Source organism: Monodelphis domestica, chromosome 8, assembly GCF_027887165.1.
Source record: "Monodelphis domestica isolate mMonDom1 chromosome 8, mMonDom1.pri, whole genome shotgun sequence".
Classification (NCBI taxonomy): Eukaryota; Metazoa; Chordata; class Mammalia; order Didelphimorphia; family Didelphidae; genus Monodelphis; species Monodelphis domestica.
In genome coordinates this window covers 202,571,402-202,592,371 of record NC_077234.1, presented here as the reverse complement: position 1 = coordinate 202,592,371, position 20,970 = coordinate 202,571,402, and the positions used below count along the sequence as shown (strand labels likewise).

Sequence of the window (20,970 nt, the reverse complement as noted above, 5' to 3'; positions counted from 1 at the left end):
CCAAGAATATTGCCCTGATATTCTTGAACAAGAGTCCATAGATCATTCTCTATATTAAATCCTCAAAAGACAACCCCCAGAAATGTAATTGCCAAATTCAAGAGCTTCCAAGCCAAAGAGAAAATATTGCAAGAAGTCAGGAGGAGACAATTCAGATATCAAGGAGCCCCAGTCAGGATTACACAGGATTTGGCAGCTTCCATGCTAAAGGACAGCAAGGCTTGGAAAATGATATTCAAAAATGCAAGAGAATTGGGTCTACAACCAAAGATCATCTACCCAAGAACATTGGCTATATACTTTCAGGCAAAAGTATGAGCATTTAACAAAACAGAAGATTTCCAAGTATTTGTAAAGAAAAGACCAAAACTAATGGAAAATTTGATGTTCAAATGTAAAATTCAAGAGAAACATGAAAAGGTAAATAAGAAAGAGAGGGAAAATTTTTAAGGGCTTCATTAAGGTCAAATTGTTTATATTCCTATATGGAAAAATGGCATTTGTAACTCTCAAAAACTGTTTTCTCTATCAAAATAGTTAGAAGACTTGAAGAGGCTGGGGTACTAAGTGGTTTAAAACGACATGTAAAAAAAGGGAGGAGGGGAATAGAAGATGGCATCAAGAGAAACTCGAAAGAAGAAGAAAAATAGGATAAATCATACCACATAAAGAGGTACATGGAAGAGAGGGGAAAGAATGATATTATAAGAAGGGGAGGAAGAGAGTGCTAATAGGTAATAAATACTTAAACCTTACTCTCAGTGGAATCAATTATGAGAGGGGAAGAGCATCTAAATCCATTGGGTTATAGAATTCTATCTTACCCTACAGGGAAGTCGAGAGCGAAAAAACCAAGGTGGAGAGTACCAAAAGGGAAGGAAAGAGAGAGGGGAAAGAATTTAATAGACTCTAAAGAAAAAATTAGAGAGGAATAAGAAGAGAGTGGGTGGGAAGGGAAGTAAAATAAGGGTGGAGATTAGGGGGAATGATTAAAAGCAAATAGTGTAGAAGGAAATAGTGAAAGAATAAAGGGCAGGACCAGGAGTAGAAAGCAAAATGCTGGGGAATACATAGCTAGTAATCATAACTCTGAATGTGAATGGAATGAATTCACTCATAAAACGCAAGCAAATAGCAGAATGGATTAGAATCCAAAACCCTACCATAAGCTATATACAAGAAACATACATGAGGAAGGTAGATATGCATGGGGTGAAAGTAAGAGGATGGAGCCAAATCTATTGGGCTTCAACTGATAAAAAGAAGGCAGGAGTCACAATCATGATATCTGACAAAGCCAAAGTAAAAATCGATCTAATTGAAAGAGATAGGGAAGGTAATTATATCCTGATAAAAGGAAGAATAGACAATGAGGAAATAGCAGTACTCAACATATATGCACCAAATGGTATAGCTTTCAAATGTCTAAAGGAGTAACTAGTGGAGCTCAAAGACAACATTCACAAAGATTCACCATGTACTAGGGCATAAATACAGTACAGACAAATGCAAAAAAGCAAAATTTAATACAACCTTTTCAGATCATAATGCAATAAAAATAATGACTAGTAAGGGTACAGAGAGAGGCAAGTCAAAAATTAATTGGAAATTAAATAATATGATTCTCCAAAATTGGTTGGTTAAAGAAAAAAATCATAGAAATAATTAATAATTTCATTAAAGAGAATGACAATGAGGAGACATCATATAAAAATCTATGGAATGCAGCCAAAGCAGTACTGGGGGGGGGGGGGGGATTTATATCCCTGAGTGCATATATCAACAAATCAGAGTGGGAAGAGGTCAATGAATTGAGCATGCAAATTAAAAAACTAGAAAGAGAACAAATTAAAAATCCCAAGATAAAAACTAAATTGGAAATCCTAAAAATTAAAGGAGAAATTAATAAAATTGAAAGTAAAAGAACTATTGAATTAATAAATGAGACTAGGAGCTCATACTTGAAAAAAACAAATAAAATAAAGTACTGGTTAATCTAATAAAAAAAAGTTAAGAAGAAAGCCAAATTAATAGTATCAAAGATGAAAAGGATGACCTCACCTCTAATGAAGAGGAAATTAAGGTCATTATTAAGAACTATTTTGCCCAATTCTATGGCAACAAATATGGCAATCTAGGTGATATGGATGAATAGTTACAAAAATATAAACTGCCTGGATTAACATAAGAGGAAACAGAATACTTCAATAATCCCATATCAGAAATAGAAATCAAATAAGCCATCAAAGAACTCCCTAAGAAAAAATCTCCAGGGCCAGATGGATTCACAAGTGAATAATATCAAACATTTAAAGCACAACTAATCCCAACTCTATGCAAACTATTTCACAAAATAAGCAAAGGAGTTCTACCAAATTCCTTTTATGATACAAATATGTACTGATTCCAAAGCCAAGCAGACCAAAAACAAAGAAAGAAAACTACAGACCAATCTCCTTAATGAACATAGATACAAAAATCTTAAATAGAATACAAGCAAAAAGACTCCAGCAAATGATCACAAGGATTATTCACTATGATCAGGTGGGATTTATACCAAGAATGCAAGGATGGTTTAATATTAGGAAAACCATCCACATAATTGAGCATATCAACAGAAATCACGATATTACCTCAATAGATGTAGAAAAAGCCTTTGACAAAATATAACACTCATTTCTATTGAAAACACTAGAAAGTATAGGAATAGAAGGGCCTTTCCTAAAAATAATAAACAGTATAGATAGATAGATAGATAGATAGATAGATAGATAGATAATCATCAGAAAACATCATTTGCAATAGGGATAAACTAGAAGCCTTCCCAATAAGATCAGGAGTGAAACAAGGATGCCCATTATCACCCCTATTATTTAACATGGTATTAGAAACACTAGCAGTGGCAATTAGGGAAGAAAATTAAATTGAAGGTATTAAAATAGGCAATAAGGAGACTAAACTATCACTTTTTGCAGATGATATGATGGTCTACTTGAAGAATCCTAGAGAATCCACCAAAAAGCTAGTGGAAATAATTAACAACTTTAGCAAAGTAGCAGGATACAAAATAAACCCACCTCAGTCATCAGCATTTCTATATATTTCCAACAAAATTCAGCAGCAGGAGTTAGAAAGAGAAAATCCATTTAAAATCACACTAGACAATATAAAATATTTAGGAATCTATCTGCCAAGATGAATACAGGAATTATATGAACACAACTACAAAACATTTTTTACACAATTAAAACTAGATGTAAACAATTGGAAAAACATTAATTGCTCCTGGGTAGGACAAGCTAATATAATAAAAATGACAATCTTACCCAAATTAATCTTATTCAGTGCCATACCTATCAAACTACCAAGAAACTTTTTTTACTTAATTAGAAAAAATTATGACAGAGTTCATTTGGAAGAACAAAAGATCAAGAATATCAAGGGAAATAATGAAAAAATGAGAAGTATGGGGGCCTAGGAGTACCAGATCTTAAACTGTACTATAAAGCAGTGGTGATCAAAACAATATGGTAATGGCTAAGAGATAGAAGGCAGGATCAATGGAATAGACTTGGGGTAAATGACCTCAGCAAGACAGTAGGCAAAAAAACCAAAGATCCCAGCTTTGGGAACAAAAAACGACTATTTGACAAAAACTGCTGGAAAAAACTGGAAAACAGCATGGGAAAGATTAGGTTTAGATCAACATCTCACACCCTACTCCAAAATAAATTCAGAATGGGTGAATGACTTAAATAAATATAAAGAAGGAAACTATTAGGTTATAAAATAGTTTACCTGTCAGATCTATGGGAAAGGAAATATTTTAAGACCAAGCAAGAGATAGAGAATATTACAAAATGTAAAATGAATAATTTTGATTACATTAAATTAAATGGTTTTTATACAAACAAAACCAATGCAACCAAAATTAGAAGGGATGCAACAAATCTTCATAGCAAAAACCTCTGACAAAGGTCTAATTACTCAAATTTATAAGGAACTAAATTAACTGCACAAAATATCAAGCCATTCCCCAATTGATAAATGGGCAAGGGATATGAATAGGCAGTTTATACAGGATGAAATCAAAACTATCAATAAGCACATAAAAAAAATGTTCTAAATCTCTTATGATCAGAGAAATGCAAATCAAAACAATCTGAGGTACCACCTCACACCTAGCAGATTGGCTAATATGACAGCAAAGGAAAGTAATAAATGTTGGAAAAAATGTGGCAAAATTGGGGCATTAATGCATTGCTGGTGGAGTTGTGAATTGATTCAAACATTCTGGAAGGCAATTTGGAACTATGCCCAAAGGGCACTGAAAGACTGTCCTTTGATCCAGCCATAGCACTGATGGGTTTGTACCCCAAAGAGATAATAAGGGAAAAGACTTGTACAAAAATATTTATAGCCATGCTCTTTGTGGTGGCAAAAAACTGGAAAATGAGGGGATGTCCTTTGATTGAGCAATGGCTAAACAAACTGTGGTATCTGTTGGTGATGGAATACTACTGTGCTAAAATGAACAAAGAACTGGAGGAATTCCATGTGAACTGAAATGATCTCTAGGAATTGATGCAGAGTGAAAGGAGCAGAAAAGGAGAACCTTATACACAGAGACTGATACACTGTGGCACAATCAAACTTAATGGACTTCTCTACTAGCAGCAATGCAATGATCCAGGAAAATTCTGAGGAACTTATGAGAAAGAACACTATCCACATCCAGAGAAAGAACTGTGGGAGTAGAAACACAGAAGAAAAACAACTGCTTGATCACATGATTAGATGGGAATTTGATTAGGGATGTAAATTCTTATGGAAATAGATCTTGATCAAAGACACAAGTAAAACCCAATGGAATTGCTGGTTGGTTAAGGGAGGGGAGGAGGAGGAAGAGGAGAGGGAAAGAACATAAATCATGTAACCAAGGAAAAATATCCTAAATTATTAAATAAAGTAAATTTAAATTTAATTTAAAATATAATTTATTTTATTTTAACTTAAAAATAATTTAATTTAAAAAATAAGGTAAATGAAATAACCTTTGTTTCAAAAGTACATTTGAATTTTCAAGAACTACATTTCATACATACTGGGATCAAGAAATAAAAATATGCCTTAAAAACAACTTTTAGCCTTTGAAATTAAAGCTTAAACATGATTCCAAATTGAAGTTTTAAAAGTGAGGATAAAATGTTCTCCTTGCTTCAAGTCTATTATCTAATCTATCTTCTGCCAAGCTACAAAAGTCATATTCATAAAGCACAGGCCTGACCATGTCATCTCACTTTTTCAGATTCCTGTGGTTCCTTATTGTCTCTAAAATCCAATGCAAATTGTTTGGTATTTAAAGTCCTTTACAACCAGTCTCTACCCTACTCTTTTGGAAATGATAATACACTACAATCCCTTTAATCCAGCCACATTGGCTGCCTTTCTATTCCACACCCTCTCTGACTCCTATCTCCTAATCTCTCTGCCTTTTGTACAGTCCCCATTTCTGAAATACACACTATACCTCTGAGACTCTCCAATTTTCTTTAAAGCTCAAAAGCCACCTCCTACACAGTGCCTTTCTTGATTCCCCCTGCTGTGAGTGCCTCCTTACCACCCTGTGAACATATACACATACATACACACACACTCATACATATGTGGGGGAAGGGGTGTATATGTTGTCTCCTACAGAATATAAGCTCCTCGAGGGGAGAGACTATTTTATTTTTGTCTTTGGAGCCCCTGCACAGTATCTACCATATAGTAGGTGCTTTAATAATAAATCCTTGTTGTTGATGGACTGGCTGATGGTCTCACTTTTCCATTCTAAGTAATTATTACCTGCATTTGTAAAATTTCAATTCTGATGAGTTATATGTCTAATAGTACCTTTGAATATTTAAAAATCCCTGTATGTTGTGTCCAACAACAATTCTCTTTCTTTCCAGCTGCTGTTAGTTGATCTACTTTAATCAATTCTTTACAAAGAAGCACATTCCGGCTGGTTAAACCATCTACCTAACTGGTCAACACCTTTCTGAGTTCCAAAGGTTTCCTAACATGTTCTTCCAAGCCATCATTTCTCTGCTTGAGATCTTCAATCTATTAAAATTAGGAAGAAAAGAATCAGATGGTTTCCAAGGTTAGATTTTTTTAATAGCACAAGTTGGAATTTTATAATAAAATAGGAATATAATAAAAGCAACTTCATTCATTTTGCTTTTTGCATATAAATTTTTTTCAGGAAATACTTCTGTTGATAGCAATGAAGTCACATCTCAAAAATTATTGCCTTATTATTTTAATAACAAATTTTTCTTGGCTAAAGTGATGTCATTACCAGAAATGTAACTCTTGCAGGGTTAATTTAAGAGCAGTGTAAAAAAAAAAGGGTAGTGAATTCAGAAAGCCAAGTCGTCAGTCTCCATTCCGTGATTACCTTAGGCAAATCACTCAACTTCTCTGATCCTCAGTTGGGATTCCATGTCCTCTAAGATGTTTTCCAGGTCTAACTCCCATGACCATGTTTCATAACATGCCACCACCTGACCTGACCATTTTTCAACAACAACAAATTCAGCCTGGGCTCACTATGCAAGACCCCTTGCTAGATGTTCTGGAAGGAACCTAATCTCATCCTACTATGATCTACCACTCCCCAAGGAAGAGAGCAATTGGTAAAATAGATTATTTTCATCTCTACACTGTTCCTTCAGTCTATTATGCTAAAGGAGTGGGGGGGGGGGGGGGGGAGGTGTAGGTGAACCAACCTTGGATTGTTTAGAATGAACAGAAAACCAAGTTTTTAATATTAATATTTCTTTGCATTCATCTACAAATAAAAATATTATTTGCAAGGTACTGTAATATGCCTCTGTAGTGAAATACAAAGACAATACAACAGTTACTACATTCAAGGATTTTGTAAATATTACATCATCCCTAATCATCCCTTCATTGTCCTTTTACTACTAGACCAAAAATAACCAAACAGAAAAAATCTCCAAACATGAAAACCTATAAATATTTATTAAAAATAAATGTTTTGGGGGCAACTAGGTGGATCAGTGGATTAAGAGCCAGGGGTAGAGATGGGAGATCCCAGGTCCAAATCTGGCCTCAGACACTTCCCAGCTGTGTGACCCTGGGCAAGTCACTTAAGCCCTATTTCCTAGCCCTTATCACTCTTCTGCTTTGGAACCAATACACAGTATTGATTCTAAGATGGAAGGTAAGGATTTTTTAAAAAATGAATGTTTATCTACATCTGGAATTCGATGACATACAAATTTGTTTTTTTTTTCTGTAATCATATCAAACTCCTAAAAATCAGGCTCTATTTTAAAAAATCAAGCTTTTAGCCATGCAAATCACTATTTTCAATACCTACTAATAAGTATAAGTAGCCCAAAGATATTTGATGGTGGATATAAGGAGGAATTATTTTTAAGCAACAGAAATTTCAAAAGATTGAAAAAACAAGAACTTGAGATTCTTAAAGATGAATTTTTTAAAGGCTTAAAATCAGTCTGTCATGAATTAGATTGTTATACCAATATATTCACAGAAAACAGGTTTTAATGCTCTAGGACCACATTGGCAAACCTATGGCACATGTGCGAGGTAGGGGTGGGGGCCTACTCTTCTCCCTCTTCACTGCCTTCAGGACATTTCTCACATGACCTGTCCTGCCTAGCAGCCAATGGAACTGCTTCTTCCCTCCCCTGTCTGGGGTAAGGTGGGGGGCTCACATTTGGTGCGAGGGTGCAGTTTGGGCACTCAAGTCTCTAAATAGTTCACCATCACTGCTTTATGACAGCTGACATTTATATTCTGTGAATTTCAAAATTACTGCACCCTATTCAGACCATTCATTAGAAGATGGGATTTAGCTATTTCCTGATCAATAACAATAGAGATACTTGGAATAACAGAATCAGGTCTTGGAAACTACAATCTCCGCCCTACTCAGTGTAACAAGATTAGGAAGGGCTGCAGCAAACTCAAAATTTAATTATTTGAGAATATGGACTTCAACAGACATGTGCAAAAAGGACAGACCTCTGGGTGGTCCTAGGTCAAGCTTGAGCCACCATTGGCACATGTGAGACGCAGGAAGTGAGGTAGAGAACAGCCTCTGGAGTTCTCAGGATTTCCTAGGAGGAGGGCTAGAGTCAGTTGGGGGCTGGTGCTTGGAGTTGGAGGAGCCCCGCGGACTGCTTTCCTTCAGATTGGTCATATAAGTGATAAGGACTAATCCCTTTCCTTACCTTGGCTATCCAAGGCCTTAAAGCCAGCTTTGGCGCTCTCTCGCTCTCTCTCTCTCTCTCTCTCTCTCTCTCTCTCTCTCTCTCTCTCTCTCTCTCTCTCTCTCCCTCCCTCCCTCCCTCCCTCCCCCAATACTTTCTTCCTCCTGTTTGTAATTAAAACACCATAAAAATTTGGCAGCTGACTTGAGTTTTTCACTTTGGAATTACATAAGTGAATTCCTTGGCAACCTTAAATTAATATATATCAGTCTTTTAAAGTGATTTCAATATCACAATTCCACTCTAAGGTTTACAAAGTAATTTTGTCAGCATAATCTCATTTGATCTTGAAGGAACTCTGTGAGGCAGATAACGTAGGTTGGGTTTTTTGTTGTTGTTGTTAACCTTTACCTTTTGTCTTAGAATTGATACTAAACATTCATTCTAAGGCAGATGAGTGGTAAGAGTGAGGCGAACAGGGTGACTTGCTCAGGATCACATAGTTAAGAAGCATTTGACACCAGATTAGAACCCAGGACACATCCTGTCTCCAGGTCTGGTTCTCTAACCACTGAGTCACCTACTTGCCCCAATAATATAGGTATTGTCCCAGATAAGGAAACCAAGGCTCAGAAAGTATAAGTGACTTTTCCACAATAAATGATGAAGGCAAGATTTAATTTCAAGTTCATTATCCTTTCCACTACACATCATGCTGCCTCTAATCAAGATAAAGCAACTAGACTATATAGCAAACTAAAACCAAGCTAAAAGTAAGTAAGAGGGCAAGTTCAGGAATAGTAAGGCTATGCCATCTGTCTTCAGCAGGATTAAAAAATTTGTGGTGGCCAACTGCTGTCTATAATTACCTCCTTCTGAAAAATGTCAACCCCTACTTCTGAATTTTACAAATGATAATGGGCTCTGTGACAATTAAAATGTGTAATTTTTAATCTACAATCAAAACACATAGTTTATTATTCTTAAATTACTTGCTGCATACTACTTTAAAATTATAAAAACCTAATGTAACTCAAACAGCAAAGGTTTAATAGTTGGTACTTTCCCCTGCTTAAAACTAATACTTCTCATTACCACTCATAAATCCATGTGAAGTGACAAGGATATATAGGAGTATTTGGACAAAAGTCCCATAAGATAAGATGATCCATACAACAAGACCGACCACAGATCAATTCTCTGACATACTTTATAAGTTTATAACCTTGCATTAGAGATCCTTGTGGAATTAAAGTCCTGGAGAGCCTTTTTAGGGCTATAATGATTCCAGTGTAGTCCCTAACCAGTAGCCTAGGAAAATCATTGCAGTGGACTGTCCCCAAGTCACTATCAGCAAACACGACTTCAATATCACAAGTGGAAATTTTAAAGAAAAATAATTCAACATTATATATTCTATAGTAGTCCAATCAAATAATTAAAATAATATCCTTGATAAAATTGAAGTGGAAAATTAAAGCAAATTATTCAATATCACAAAGCAACTCTGATGATGTATAATATTAAAATGTAACTATAGAATCATAATCCACTCAGCTTTTCTCTAGGCAACATTGACTTCCAAAAGTTAAAAAACAAAACAAAACTCAGCTCTGAAAATTGGTCATTTGTACATGAAATAACCAGAAGAAAATTTAATAGCAAACATAAATAAATAGAGTAAGCAAATAGCAGGAATTGGTTTACTTCTTGGCTCTATGTTGTCAATAACAATAAACGCATTTAAGGATGAACTGTTTGGCCTTAAAGGACTTGAGTGTTATATTACTATATATATTTTCTCTTATTAGTCTCATTTGCCATATAATATCAACACATATTAATGCAAGAAAGTGACAAATGTTTAGTTGCTATAACCTGTAAATTTAGTGTATAGATGAGTCTCTCTTGGTTTCTCACTTCTTGGGGAGTATTATGGTATTTTTCAGCTTTATTTTTTGGAGCCCCTAAGCCAAAATCATGTTCTTTGGTGGTAACCTGTTGGGAAGATTGAAAAATACATATTTTCAATTCAAAATGGACTTGAAATTTGCAACAATAACTAAGACATTTTTAAAATACAGTTATTCTTCTAAGGATGGTGGCAGCAATTTATCAAATAGTTCATAACTCTGGAAGATTTCATATTTATACAGAACAAATAATATGAAATTATTATTTTAATTATTTAAATCTAGTACTATATTTACAAACTCATTAATGCGTTTAAAGCTATCTTGAGAATTAGAAAACATAGAGAAAGCTTAAAGAAACTGTGGGGATAATCTATTGTAAATCAAACCCATTAATTTACATATGAGGAAACAAGTAAAAACTGAGATAAAAAAATTACTAAAAATGTAGCAGGTTATAATAAACATGTTAAAATATCTACATTTTAATACACCACTAAGAGCAAGAAGAATTAATTTTTTTAAAAACATATTAGCAAAATAGATATTTTTATTACATAAGATTAAAAAGTTTTTCCACAATCAAAACTAACATGGATAGAATTATTTGAGAAGCAAGAAACTGGGGGAAGGGGGGAATTTTTACAGCAAGTTTCTCTGGTAAAAATCTTATTTCCAAGATACATAAGGAATTGAGTCAAATTTGTAAGGCTAAAAATCAATTGATAAATGGTCAAAATATATGTATAAGCAGCTTTCAGAGGAAGAAATACAAGAATCAATATCCATATTTTTAAAATGCTGTAAACCACTAATAATTACAGAAATGCAAATTAAAACAATTTTGAGGTTGGTTAAGTTGACAAAAAAGGAAAAGAAATGTTGAAGGGACTGTGGGAAAATAGGGACTTTAATGTACTACTACTGGTGGAGCAGTGAATTTGATCTAACCTTTCTGGAAAACAAATAATGCTCAAAGAGCTTTTAAACAGTAACACTTTTAAACACCTTTTACAAGGTCACTATCTGAAAGAGATCAAAGAAAGAGAAAAAGGGCCCAAATGGTCATAGCTTTTTTCATGGTAGCAAAGAATTGGAAACTTGTTCATTAACTGAGGAATGTTTGAACAAGTTATGGTAATGAATGTGATAATGCTATAATAAATTATGAAGGACTTCAGAAAAATCTAGTTAGACTAATATGAACTGAATCAAAATGAAGCAAGCAGAACCAGGAGAATAATGTCTACAATAACAACAATACTATAAAGAAAATCAACCCTCAAAAGTCTTAGCAATTCTGATAAACCCGAAGACCCACCATACTTCCCAAAGGTCTCATGATGAAACAAACTATCCACCTTAAGAAAGAGAGCTAATAGTATAGATTAAAATACATTTTCCTTTCTCCTCTCAGAAAAGATAGCAAGCAAGGGAGAAGGAGACCTGGCTAATATAGAAATTTGTTTTGCATGACTATACATATTTGTAATGAGTTTTGTTTTTCTTGTCTTCTCAATAAGTAAGGGATAGAAAGGTGAGAGAATTTGAAACTAAAAATACAATTTAATTTTTAAAATAATGTTTAGGAAAAAATGAATAAATATTTAGGTACTAACTTTTATGAAGTTGATTTTTAAATTATTTTGACAGAACCAAAGAAAGAATTTAACAAAGAAACACCCCTACCTATGACTAGGATGATGAGACATAATAAAAAGCTATTCTTAATTTATAAATTTTATGCAATATCATTCAAATGTGTTGGTCAATCAGCACTTAGTGGATGCACAAATGCTCATCAATCAAATTAGGATTAAAAAAATGCAGCAAAGAGAAGCAAGTTTAGGTGTGTGAAATGGTGCTATAAAAATAGTCTCGGGCATGCTAAAATGCAGAATAAGCTGAGGCTCTTACAGGAAACTCAAGACAACAAAAAGGGTTCGTTGAGTAATTCAGAAGAGGAGAGGCTATAAGAAGGAGGAGGAGCTGGAGGAAAGGAAGAGGTGAAGGCAATGACAGAAAAAATGCATAAGTTTAAGAATGACTTTTACCTTCCTGTTCCCCAAAATGATTCTTTCTTATTTACTTTCGAAATGACAGAACAAAAATGACTAACAAGTGTTGATAGCCACTATAAATCCCTTGATGGATTCCAGTCATCTAGCCTGGATGACCTTCATCAGAGGAATCGCATGTAAGAGAATTGGTCCAACTCTTGTGAGCAATTAGAACCTGATTAAATTTTAATTCGGAAATGTTTTAACAAAATAAATAAAAATACCATGCATCACTGATAATGTTAATTTGTCATTTTCTACATCAATATGTGACTACCTGTTTCTATTTGAATTTGATACCAATGGTCTACATTCTCAGGCCATAAAAGAAATGGAAAATGTGATTCTAAGCTATGGTCAATGATATCTAAAAGACTGAAAAACAGAGGAGGCACCATAAGATTAGAGAAGAGAATATTGTTCCTATTTTCAAGAATGGGAAAGAAGAGATGGCTTTGACATTTGAGTTGAATAAAAAAGAAAACACTTAAGTAAAAAGATCTTAATCATTCTAAAAGAATTAGAATCCTTGTGATTGGTTAAATGAAATAGAAAAGTATATATTAATCATTTAAGATGTATATAAAAAGCACTGTGCTAAGCATAAGTAGAAAATCAAGATTTCTATGTTCTCAGGAACTAAGATAACTAAAACACATGACAAAAATAGATAAAAGATCTGGGCAGTCATCAAAGTCCTATGGACATTGGGGAATAATGGCAACATGAATGATTCCTTTTCAAAAGAATAGTAAGTTCATGGTTTAGAATTCAGGATACCTCCAAAGAAGTAGGGATATGGGGGACAACATTTAGCTGACTAATTGAAACTAGACAATGAGACAGTGTGGATTGCTTGAGGAAAGGAAAAGCCCATAGCTTAGCTCAGAGGCAACAAGTGGTGCTGGCCTGTCTTCTAGCCACTTAAGAGAGGGTAGAGCATTTATCTGATGAGAGCATATGTAATGATCAAGTCAAATCTCTTGGCTGACTACATACAAAAGCATAGAGCCTGTTAGCATAGAGGAGGGGAAAAATCCTCTGAATTCAGAGGCTGGAGATTCCAGAGTCCTAAGAAGGAATCATTTTGGGGAACAAGAATCTGTAGAAATCAAAATGACCAACTTATGACCTTGTGAACCTTGAAAGGTCATTAGACCTGAGAGTAGGTACCTTCACTGCTATGGCAATGTTAACTGGAGCCCCCCAGAGCAGCAGTGGCTTATAGTAGTAACACAATCATTTAGGAACTAAAAGATTCACTAAAGACAAACCAGACACACCAAAGGAAGACAGCTTCAAAACTCTGCCATGCACAGATTCCAAGATCCCCACAAAAAACTAAACGTAAAAAGAACTTAGGACAGATTCCACAAAAAGAGAAAAGTACTTTCAGTAACCTGGAGCTATAAGCTTATCCTCTGGTCCCATGCATTCTCTAAATGAGTCCATTCTTCTATTTGCAAGGTCAGACAGAGCATGTCCTCAATTTGGGCATAGAGGGAGCTGTTTCTCTACCAACTGTGTCTGCTTAGTGGCTACCCTTTCTAAAAGCTAATTCTGAATGATAATCAATGAGAAGCCTAGCAATAAGGACTTAAGTGTAATAGTACTAGAAATCTCACTGACTCTAGAACTTTGAAGGAAAGTAATCAACTCCTTCTGGGTATTCCATTCACCAGTGGAATGTGAATTGAGGAAGTGACTCCATTTGGAGGCTACATGAGGTTAGAAGCTATAGGACAGGGCACTTAACTTTGTGTGGAGAACTTAGAAATCTGTTCTTGGTTGTGTTGTTCAATGTTTTAATCAATAATTTGGATAAAGGCTAATATACTGAATGACAGTTTCAAGGTTCAAAAGGATCTTGAAAGATTAAAGCACTATTGGGCTGAATACATAACAAAATGTATCCAATAGGGATAATCAATGTCTTACATCTGGCTACCAAAAAGACAAAACAACTTGACAAGCAGAGGAGGCATGGTAAGAAAGTAGTTGTTCTGAAAACCATCTAGGTTTTAGTGACTACACAGTGACTTCAATAAGAGTCAGTAGGGCTTTGCAGCAGCCAAGCAGAGGAGCCAGTTTCACTGCATGATGCCCTAATCAAATGCCATTTGGAACCATGCTTGGGAATCATGTTTTTAAAAGGACAGTGATAAATTAGAGGATGTCCAAAGGAGGGCAACCAGATTGATGAAAAGCCTTGTATCTAATGTCATTTGAGGACTGGTAGAAGGAAATGGAGATGGTAAACTAAGGGAATATGCAAGAGGGACATGTATCTGAAGGGTTATCATCTGGAAGAGGGATTAGATTTTTTCTGTTTGGCTCCAGAAGGCAGACTCAGAAGCACTGGGCAGAAGTTGCAAAGAGGCTAAATTAGGGGTCAGCTAGGTGGCTCAATGGATTGAGAGCCAGGCCCAGAGATGAGAGATACTAGATTCAAATCTGGCTTGGTCACTTCCTAGCTGTGTGACTCTGGGCAAGTCACTTAACCCCCTCCCCCCTCCATTGCCTAGCCCTTACAACTTTCTGCCTTAGAACCAATACACAGTATTGATTCTAAGACAGAAGGCAAGGTTTAAAAAAATTTTGAAAAAGAAAAAAAGAGGTTAAGTTAGACTGGGCATAGGAAAAACTTCCTAACAATTAGAGTTGTTCAAAAGTTGAATGGATTACTTTGGGAGGCTGTACATTCCCCTTCCTTGGAAGACTTTAAGCAGAAGGGGGAGATAAATTGTCTGCTATACTGTATAGCATCGATGGCTAACCTATAGCACAGGTGCCCAAAATGGCATGCTCTCTGCAGGAATACTGCTGTCTTCCCCTTCTCCCCTGCCCCAAGTTTATTATTAGAAAGGCAGGAAGACTCAGGTGGAGTTGCTCCCCTCCCCCTCTCCATTATACTTGATGACATTTTTTCACCTCTACTGCCCTTCTGCCCCGCAACCAATGAGAGCACAGGGGAGGAAGGGAGGAAGCTCATAGGTGGCAGAGCTGGAGGAGAGCAGAGAACTCAGGCCACTCCTCTCCCCCTCTCTACACTCACTGAGGACATTCCTTACTTCACCTACCCCTCTGCCCAGCAGCTCAACAGGAGTGCTTTCCCCCTCCCCTGTGTGGGGTAAGGGTGTGAGGAGGCACATACCCAGCATGGTACTCTGTCTCTGGGGTGAGCAGGGCCAGGCACTCAGTCTGAGGGGTGAGGTGTGGGCAGGGCCTTGTACTCTGTCTCTAAAAGGTTCACCATCACTGCTGCAAGGGATGTTCCTTTATGTAGGTCAATGACTAGATGGCTGCTGAAAATCTCTGTAGTGTAGTTTCCTTTAATACATAAATGAGATCATATTTCTACTGAAAGTTCCTTCCAACTCAAACTGATTCTATGAAGCTATGATCTTGTGTATCTGGCACTATTCAAAGTCCTAGGAATCTAAAGGAAGAGAAACATTCTCTGTCCTTAGCAAGTTTACTTTATAATAAGGAAGATAAGTACCTATAAAAGTATAAACATAAATAAAAATGAGTATAAAACAGTTCAAAGACAGGTGAAATAGCAACTGGGAGATTAGGAAAGGCTTCATAAGGAAAACTGATTCTTGAAAGAAACCAGACAGGTCAAAAAACAGGAGGAAGAAATACAATCAGCTCACTGATTACTATCTCCAGGATTAAATATAAACATCATGTACATGTTGAATTGTTTTGTGTTTTGGTAACCTAGTATATGGTGTTATTTGTTCCTATGGAATGTATTAGATATTCAGTCCAATACTTTGGTCTTTTGAGATTCTCTCAGACCCAGTCTTTCATTCTGTTTGCTGTATTCCTAGTTTTGTTTCATCTACAAATATGATAATTATACAGCTAGAATGAATGCCAAGGCCATGTAGTCAACATTTATCAGAGACTGAACACGAACCTGAGTTTCTCTGATTGAGACTAGCTTTCTATGCCATGCAGCTGCTCATTTTACATAGTGAGCTAATACATTATGTAAAAGACCCAATCCTTAGAAAGGGTGGAGATTTGCCTTTCCTAATTGTTTATATGAGCAAGTACAACATTTTCTGTCGACACTGAACTCTGGAAGCCAGTTTCAGCATGATGACTCAAAGTTCATACTTTATGAAAATGAAGTCTTCCGGTTATTTGAGGAGCTGGAAGGATGAATGCCTGGGTTGATCTTGAGTGCAAGTCAGATTACATAATCTCAAAAAGATGAAATCTCAGTCATTTCCCTGCTGACTTTTGGGTAAGAAACTCCAGGAAGGTGCTGGATGGGTGGAGGGGGCATAGTAGCTATCATATCTTTATCCCAGCATGGATAAAGAATGTCCAAGAAGAGTGATTGGTTTCCTTACTGTTTATTCTTTCCTTATTTTAGGTGAATTCTGGGAATTCCAAGGCAAAAGGGAATGCCAAGGCAACTAGAGAAACTGGAAATCCATTAAAGTGATCAAAGATCCAACAAGCAATGGAGCCAGTAGCAGCAGCAGGTAAGGCAAGTAAGAAAAATAGCAGCAAAGCAACCTGGCTGATCCATCCTGGCAGTAAATTGACCCATCAAATGTGGCATCATTTTCTGTAAGGAAGCTAGCCCTAGCAAGTCACTTAATCCTTCTAGGTTTCAATTGCCTTATTTGTAAAATAAGAAAATTAGACTGTCAGAGATTTTTTTTTTTGCTTTTCTGTGTATCATGGTTTTCTCTGGCAGTCTAATAAGAACCTATGGAATCCTAAGAATATTATTTTTCCTTTTTTCTTTCTTTTTATCATTGATTTAAAGGACCCTTCCACTCATTGAGAAGGTAAGCAATAAGACATCAATTTATATCTGAAAAGTCATGCAATATTAGACATATTATACAAAAAAATAATATAAAGAAACACAAAAGTGAAAAAAGTATGCTCCAGTCTATAGTCAAGAGTTCACCAGTACCCTCTCTGGAGGCTTATATCATTTTTCATCATGTGTCATTTGAAATTGCCTTGGATCACTGTCTTGATCAGTATAGCCAACTTTTTCATATTCCAAAGTTCATGGATAGGGAGCAAGCAGCTAGGTAACTCAGTGGAATGAGAGCCAGGCTCAGAGACAGGAGGGTCCTGGGTTCAAATTGGACCTCAGACACTTCCTAGCTATGTGACCCTTGCCAAGTCACTTAATCTCAATTGCTTAGCCCTTATTGCTCTTCTGCCTTGGAATCAATACATGTATTGATTCTAAGAGAGAAGGTAAGGGCTAAAAAAAAAAGTTCATGGACTACAGGTTAAAAACCCTTAGACTAAGATCTCTGGGAAGTCTTACAACAATAAATCTGATAATCCTATTGATATTGTTAAAAATGGATTTTAAAAACCTGAGTGGTCTTTTAAGAACTGGCTTCATTTTGCCCTGTATTTGCCATTTTGCTGATTTAAACAGGCCTCTTTCTTTCTAAGCTGGAGAGAATTAATAGTTGACCTCTGTGATTCTTAAACATCAGAAAAATCTTCAAAACTGAAAGTAACAAAAGGACATTCCTTTTTCAGCTGAGCAACAGGAGTGACATCCATTAAAAATGCCTTTCTTGGGGGCAGCTGGGTAGCTCAGTGGATTGAGAACCAGGCCTAGAGATGGGAGGTCCTAGGTTCAAATCCGGCCTCAGCCACTTCCTAGCTGTGTGACCCTGGGCAAGTCACTTGACCCCCATTGCCTAGCCCTTACCACTCTTCTGTCTTGGAGCCAATAAAATACACAGTATTGACTCCAAGATGGAAGGGTAAGGGTTTATTTAAAAAACAAAATGCCTTTCTCTAAAGCAAACTTGGTAGGGACTCTCTTAAGGGAGAACTCTCACAGTGTCATGAAATACTCTTCTGCCTCAAAACTTTTATACTTTCAAGCCCACTCTCTCCAGGTATGTGTCTGCATCTGTGTATGTGTGTATATATGCATATGGGGAAGAGTTTAGGGGAAGACTATTTTTTAACTACTGTTTTTCCAATACCTTCTCAGTAAAAATCCTTTAGTAAAAGCTAATTGATGTCAACTGGCTGTTCAGTATGGGGTTATAGCACCAAAAATGGGGGGTTCATGAACAACACTAAAATCCCCAATATCTCAGGAATCTTAAGGGAATAGTCGTTTCCTTAGGAGAATATAACCTGTTGGTTCAGTACTAATTAGGAGTGAGCCCAGAGTATTACAACTAAAAATGGTAATAGCTAAAATTAATTTATATATTTAATGGAATACAAAGAAAATCACAATGAGGATACTCCACAGAACTAAATAATATTATAACATTTATCTGGAAGAAAAAATGGACAAGAATACTTGGAGGAAAATGGAAGAAGTAGTACTTAAACTAAGAGCTGATATTATACTATTAAGCTGTAATGGCAAAGGCTGTTAATCAAACAAAAATTAGGTCATAATAGAGAATAGCTATTTCAGTTAGAACTGAAGGCAAAAACTAGATGAGCAGTTGATAAATTCTTTATTCCCAAATGATAGAGAATAGATTCAATAATATTTTCAATAAAACCTGATAAAAAATTGGATAGCACTCAATTGGATTAAAAATGCCATTAATCTTACATCATTATAAACTGCTTTGAATTCTAAAGTAATGAACCTAGATCACCCTAGTGCAAATATCAATGGTTTGGAAATGGGTCTTGATCAATGACAAACATAAAACCCAGAGGAATTGCCCTTCAGCTATAGGAAGAGGGCTGGGAATGAACATGAATCTTATAACCATGGAAAAATATTCTAAATTAATTAATTAAATAAAATTTTAAGAAATTAATTAATGAACCAAGTATAAAAAGTATGGGGAAAAAATCACAAGTAATGGAGTATACCTAGTCCAACTGTAGAGAGGGAGAAAATTCTTGACTATTTGCCAAATTAAAAATGAAGATATTTATGTATAAAAATAAAAAGCTTTAAAACAACAAAAAGTACCATATCTAAAAGAGAAAGAAAACAGCACTGGGAAAAATATTTGCCATACATTTTTCTGACAAAAAATGACAACTCAAAACTATAAGGAAATTATATAAATTATCAACAGTAGAATACATTCATAAATAGATAAGTGACAAACAATATGAAGTACTTCTTTAAAGAAAAAACATATTGCCAAGAGCCACATGAAAAGCCATTCAAACTTTATTCTAATGTATTAAAAAGCATTAAAAAATTATGAGAGGGGAACTGGAAGAACATATTACACAATAACAGCAATACTGGATGATGACTATTTGTGAAAACTTGGCTACTCTCAGCAATGCAATGATCTGGGACAATCCTGAAAGATCTGTGATGGGAATACTCTCTACCTTCAGAGAAAGAACAGTTGGAGTCCTCTTTCACATCAATGTGTCTTTGGTTTTATTTGTTGTTTTTTTTTTGTTAAGTATGATTTAGCTCTTAAAACAATGACCAATATGGAATTGTGTCTTACATGGCAATAAAAAAAGAAGAAAAAATAACTGATATACCTTACTCTACACATTAGCCAATATTTCAATCCAGAGAGGTTATGGAAAAATGCACTAGTCCAGCAATAACAAGGATAATCATTATAGAAAGCAATTTGCCAATATACAAAAAAGTGCTACAAAATTGTTTATTCCCTATTATCCAGTACTCCTATGTTGCACTACACACTAATTAACCAAACATTTATTAAAGGCCTATCATGTTCCAGGTATGGTATGAGATAAAAGATATTTCACAGAAATACTAAAGCACAATAAGAAATGGCAAATATGAAGAACACAAAGAAATAGGAAAAGACTTCTTGGAAGTGAAAAAAATCAGAACAACAATATAAACAAGTAAAGGAGTAATACTAACAGAAACAATAGAATCTGGAAAAATTCAGAAGGTAGAGTTCAGAAGACATAAATATAAAATTTTGTCACTGTCTTATTAAAAGGTAATATGCATTTTAAATAGATAACTTTATGATCCTAATACCTATGATATCTTATATATCCTTCCCTATATCATTTCTAAATTTGTGTACTAGATTTGGAATATTTAACTAATTAGAATAATTAAGTAAATTTAAGTGAGAGGAAACACTATAAGCAGCTATGGAGAAAGGAGTAAACTTATGTTGTTCTTTAAAAAGATTATACCAATTTGCAATTCAACCAATAATCCAACATTCCTTATTAAGAATATTGGGGGGAGAGGTAGTTAGGTGGTTTAGTGGATCAAGACACAGGACTAGAGATCGGAGGTCCTGGGTTCAAATCTTTGGCACTTCCTAGTTGTGTGACCCTGGACAAATCACTTAATACTGATCACATAACCCTCGCCACTTCTGTCTTAGAATTGATACCAAGTCAAAGTTAAGGATTAAAAGAAAAAATATACAGAGGACAGAGCCAAGAAGGCAAAACAATAGGAAAAAGTACTAGCAAGCTCCTCTAAGATATTCCTTCAAATAGATTTTTAAAAAATATATATCAGACCAAATCTTGATTGAGAAATCCAAGGAAAAAATCATAGTGAATCATTTTCCCAGCCCAAGTAGGCATAGGAAGACAAAGAGGTCTATGGATACTGGGGACTGGTATGGCTAGGGGTGTACCACCTCAGGGAGAGGTTATATGCCCCAGATTCAACATAGAAAAGCTTAAACCTATGTAGGGGTGAAGGAAGAGGTGCCAACTGGCAGCATTATGACCTGAACCAATTGTATGGTGGCACAAGGTGTTTTTTGG

At 35.4% G+C, this 20,970-nt stretch overlaps 1 protein-coding gene across 20 annotated transcripts in view; it reads right to left on the bottom strand.

The window, feature by feature from the left end:
- The window catches only part of TSGA10 (testis specific 10), a 121,740-nt gene that overhangs the window by 95,213 nt on the left and 5,557 nt on the right, over nt 1-20,970 (bottom strand). For 6 of the 20 annotated variants that reach the window (XR_001624123.2, XR_471242.3, XM_016424848.2 and 3 more), the window contains exons 2-3: nt 10,137-10,256; nt 5,899-6,111 (exon numbers count right to left, since the gene is read on the bottom strand). The exons of 8 other annotated variants lie outside the window; for them this stretch is intronic. The gene's annotated coding sequence lies outside the window, so the exon portion shown is untranslated. Of the gene's footprint in view, nt 1-5,898; nt 6,112-10,136; nt 10,257-15,385; nt 15,562-20,970 lie in introns of all 20 variants that reach the window. 6 more of the 20 variants (XM_016424852.2, XM_056808658.1, XM_056808664.1 and 3 more) reach the window with 2 other exon arrangements.